The sequence below is a fragment of the Tachypleus tridentatus genome, chromosome 5 (genome assembly GCF_004210375.1).
Source record: "Tachypleus tridentatus isolate NWPU-2018 chromosome 5, ASM421037v1, whole genome shotgun sequence".
NCBI classification, from domain to species: domain Eukaryota; kingdom Metazoa; phylum Arthropoda; class Merostomata; order Xiphosura; family Limulidae; genus Tachypleus; species Tachypleus tridentatus.
The window spans coordinates 50,995,964-51,001,089 of record NC_134829.1 but is presented as its reverse complement, the minus strand read 5'-3'; the positions used below and the strand labels follow the sequence as shown (position 1 = coordinate 51,001,089).

General features: G+C 38.5%; 2 non-coding genes across 2 annotated transcripts; both read left to right on the top strand.

Moving 5' to 3' along the window:
- The first annotated feature begins 2,029 nt into the window (after positions 1-2,029).
- TRNAV-AAC (transfer RNA valine (anticodon AAC)) lies at positions 2,030-2,102 on the top strand. Its single transcript has one exon. It is a non-coding gene; the product is annotated as a tRNA-Val (tRNA).
- A 1,858-nt stretch (positions 2,103-3,960) lies between these two features.
- TRNAV-CAC (transfer RNA valine (anticodon CAC)) lies at positions 3,961-4,033 on the top strand. Its single transcript has one exon. It is a non-coding gene; the product is annotated as a tRNA-Val (tRNA).
- The last annotated feature ends 1,093 nt before the right edge of the window (positions 4,034-5,126 follow it).

The window sequence follows — 5,126 nt, the reverse complement described above, 5'->3', positions numbered from 1 at the left end:
ATATCTATATTCAACTATGTTTATTTCATCCATAGTCTGATGTGAGCGTCTTAAACCCTCAAATTTATATTATTTGGTTCAGATTATATCTAAAGCTGTTTAACTAAAAACTATGATTCTGAGATGTTCATGATTTGTATGTTTAACTGATAGCTTGACCAACGTGTTAAGTATTATTTGTGAAATTGAAATTACAATCTAACTTACATAACAGAACCAGGTAGCTTTTATAATCTTATCCTACTCGTGTCATTTTCATTTCTTACTAGATCAAAACGTCAGTTTTTGGTTTTACTGTCTTCTAGTTCAAAATGCCATGCTAACTTTTCACTGGTAGTGTTCACACGTGTCTGTCTTCTAGCTTAAAATGTCATGTTTACATTTTGTTGGCGGTATTCACATGTCTGTGTTCTACCTCAAAAGTCATGCTTATATTTTACTGGTAGTGTTCACATGTGTCTGCATTCTTGTTCCAAATATCAAGTTTTGGTTTTCCTGGTAGTGTTCACATGTGTCTGTATTCTTGTTCCAAACATAAAGTTTTGGTTTTCCTGGTAGTGTTCACATGTGTCTGTATTCTTGTTCCAAACATCAAGTTTTGGTTTTACTGGTAGTGTTCACATGTGTCTGTATTCTTGTTCCAAACATCAAGTTTTAGTTTTACTAGTAGTATTCACATGTGTCTGTATTCTTGTTCCAAACATCAAGTTTTGTTTTTACTGATAGTGTTCACATGTGTTGGTATTCCAGTTAACAACATTGGTTCAGGTGTTGTTCACAATATATGGATGCAAATGAAGGTTGAAAATAATAAACATGTGAAATGTTTGAAACATAACAGTTGAGAACAGCAAGTTAACGTTAGTAGATATCGTTAACCTAACGTTAAGGAAAGTTTTGTTTGATCATAAGTTCGGAAATATAAGTTGTATATATTTTTGTAATCATGAGATCTCGTTGTGCTGGAGCCACAAGTTGTAGCTGACTGTGGTACTCTTTGTTATTCAGTGTTTGTTTAGACTGCCAAATAGAAATTTTGGAACGTCATCTTTTATTTTGAAAATTTGAACAGCAAAACGAAAACGGAGGCACTTGTGATGTAGTGGTTATCACATCCGCCTAACACGCGGCAGGTCCCAGGTTCGATCCCTGGCACAGACTAGACAGGTAAAAGGAAATTACGATGCCAAGACAGGAGAATATTTATTATTCTCAAGTGTTTACTCCTTCTAGGTGCAGCTGGTTCCTATAAGCGTTTTTCTTAAACAAGAATTCTTTGTTTTGGTAATGGTATTTTGAACGTGAAGAACGATGTGTAACCTAAAGAGAGTACGATAGTCTCGAAGAGTAGATGGATTTCGAAGAGAGATGTTGCAACACAGATAAGATCTCTTTTGTAAATTGGACTTTATTCCACCGCTGTGATCTCCTACAACCAACAACTGTCAACGTACTATTACAACTAAAGCGCGTTTGAACCAGGTTATCATTTCAGGAATTTGATAGTCATCATGCACCTTTGTCGTATTGAACATCTTGAGGAAGTTGTGTGTGATAAGGAAACATCAGCCAGAGTGGAATCCCAGAATTGGTCACAAAATAACGAAGATTAAATATTATTTAAGACGATCCCTAATTTTGTTAATGGATTTAATAAACGTATTAAATCGCTCATTACGTTATTGTTTAGTAGTTCTGATAGAGAAATTAAAGCTATGAAAATGTTCTGTTCAGTTTTGGATAGAAAGAGAAAAGACTGAGGAAACAAAACTCTGCGTTTTGCACGTTTAAGGGCAATTGAACGAGGTGTGTAAACGTTGAATACTGTGGGCTCGATAAAGTCTTTTAAAGACACGTAAGCACATTGGAAAAATACTTTGGCCTAGGTAGACAAAGGAGAGTGCTATATTATTTATAGTTATTCTTTAAGCTGTCATTATATCTGCGTTTGTTTAGACTGCGAAATAGAAATTTTGGAACGTTATCGTTTCATTTTGAAAACTTGAACAGCAAAAAAAGCGAAACGGAGGTGTTTGTGGTGTAGTGGTTATCACATCCGCCTAACACGCGGAAGGTCCCAGGTTCGATCCCTGGCAGGCACATTTTAAACGATTCGTTTTTTTTCAAATCAGATGGTGAGAACGTGGAACGATATTTTCTTTTTTAACATCAGGGTCAGAGCGTGAGGCGATTGAGAGATATCAGAGAATTTATCGAGTTTCCCCCTACACTTGTAACCACTTTAAGAAATTCGTGTGACTGTTGTGTAATAAATCAAAACAGGAACGTTATTACTTTTGAATATAATGCGTGCACTGCTGCGACATTTGATGTGCTGAAACGGCCTTCGCGTAATCATGTCACGTTCGACGAAGTATCTGACCAGCAGGTTACAACTCTTCGATAAAATGGGTTTATAGCTTTATTTTTCTTAAACGCGTGAATAGTTTGAAACGTCGATGCACGCGATCTTATTTGAAAATAAGGTAACGTACTTGACAGGTGTTGTACAGGTAATATTTAGAGATCACGACTCCGTCAGAGTGTGTTGAGAACAACTCTTCATGCTGTGACAACTAATCACACTAGATGTTTCATTCTTTAACCTATTCTTTTAAATTCCGGTCAGAACTATTGGATGGTTATGTGCGTTATCATCTCCAACTTACCAGTGACGGAAAAGAGGAAAGGCAATTCTACAACATCATTCACCAACAACTATTTGATGTACTTAATTTTACCGAACAGTGAAATTTTCGATCATATCCTAACTCCTCATACGTCTGAAAATGCTTACATGTTACTTCATTTGAATTGGGAATACACGCCCCTCAGATAGCGCCTCAAATGTCCTTACCAACATGTCTAGACACTCTAAAGAAGAGAAGTAGCGTCCGGCTGGAGACAGCATTGTTTTCTTGAAGACTCCATGTTCTGTTTATCCCTTTTGTCTGATTTCTTTATTTTTATAACATTTTTCACTTAGTAAAGATGTTTTGCGATGCTTAATGTTTTTTTCGCCATGATCGAATCTCCTGTTTTACGTACTTATTTAAGAATTGTATTTAGTTCACTTGAATATTGTACAGACTAGACAGGTAAAAGGAAATTACGATGCCAAGACCGGAGAATATTTATTATTCTCAAGTGTTTTCTCCTTCTAGGTGCAGCTGGTTCCTGTAAACGTTTTTCTTAAACAAGAATTCTTTGTTTTGGTAATGGCATTTTGAACGTGAAGAACGATGTGTAACCTAGAGAGTACGATAGTCTCAAAGAGTAGATGGATTTCGAAGAGAGATGTTGCAACACAGATAAGATCTCTTTTGTACATTGGACTTTATTCCACCGCTGTGATCTCCTACAACCCACAACTGTCAACGTACTATTACAACTAAAGCGCGTTTGAACAAGGTTATCATTTGAGGAATTTGATAGTCATCATGCACCTTTGTCGTATTGAACACCTTGAAGAAGTTGTGTGTGATAAAGAAACATCAGCCAGAGTGGAATCCCAGAATTGGTCACAAAATAACGAAGATTAAATATTATATAAGACGATCCCTAATTTTGTTAATGGATTTAATAAACGTATTAAATCGCTCATTACGTTATTGTTTAGTAGTTCTGATAGAGTAATTAAAGCTATGAATATGTTCTGTTCAGTTTTGGATAGAAAGAGAAAAGACTGAGGAAACAAAACTCTGCGTTTTGGACGTTTAAGAGCAATTGAACGAGGTGTGGAAACATTGAATACTGTGGGCTCGATAAAGTCTTTTAAAGACACGTAAGCACATTGGAAAAATACTTTTGGCCTAGGTAGACAAAGGATAGTGCTATATTATTTAAAGTTAGTCTTTAAGCTGTCATTATATCTGCGTTTGTTTAGACTGCGAAATAGAAATTTTGGAACGTTATCGTTTCATTTTGAAAACTTGAACAGCAAAAAAAATCGAAACGGGCGTGCTTGTGGTGTAGTGGTTATCACATCCGCCTCACACGCGGAAGGTCCCAGGTTCGATTCCTGGCAGGCACATTTTGAAAGCGTCGGTTCTCGTCATCGAGTACAGACGTGTTTTTTCGAGCTCCTGATTGCCTTAGTGTAAATTTAACAGCTAAGCCTAGTGAGCGTGTAGTTCTTTTTTTTTTTTGCTAGATTTTTATTTTTCCAAGTTGTTTGACGATGTCTTCATCAACCAAGAAGGTCATGGAAGTTATGCGTCGTACAGTTTTGTGGAAACGACAACTTCAAGCCATGGGGACGTTATCCATTCTGTTATTTCTACGTTTGGTGCTGCTTCGGTCACTGCCGTAGTTCCTCGCCCGGGTGGATATGAGGTAACTTTTGTTCTTCCCGACGATGTGGACCTGGCTATAGATGCTGGTCTAACTGTAAATGGTGTGCACTGTTCGGCTAATGGTGTCACTAAACGTACTATTACTGTATTTATGGACGTACCCGAATATATCGACGATGATATTATTCTAAATAAACTTAAAGATTATGATTGTGAGGTGAAAAGCCCTATTGTGTGGAAGAGGGACCAGGGCATATACTTAGGTATACGCCATGTTCGTGTGTGTTTTAGTAAGAAGTGTATCTCTTTGCCGTACGTAGTAAAGGTTTTTGATCCTTTGGGCAAGGCGGTAATGGTAAAAGTGAAGCATGATCGTCAGTCAAAAGTATGTAATTTATGTTTGGGGGCGGATCATCTATATCGAGATTGCCCCCAGTTTATATGCCGACATTGTCATATGCAGGGACACGTCCGTCAACGTTGTCCCAAGCTTGTTGTTCCTCGAACTTCCTCTAGTGACGACGCTGAAGTGGCCACGCCTACTACTTCTCGTGACGCCGCTGAAGTAGACACGGCTGCTCCCTCTCGTGCAGTGCCTCATGATGTTGACACCATTTCTGTTTGTCCACGCGTTGATTCGGAGGTTCCTCTTTCAAAGAAGGCTGCAGCTACCCATCGGGTGGTGGACGATGTTTCTGCCCGACGATCGACGGTTTCTGGTGGGGCCAGGGAACGGGCAAGTAGTCACCCCCCTGCTGCAAGTCGCAATTTTGATCGTCACTTCCCGCCACTTCCGGTTAGTGGTGTGAGTACCGCCGGCGATGTGGAGGT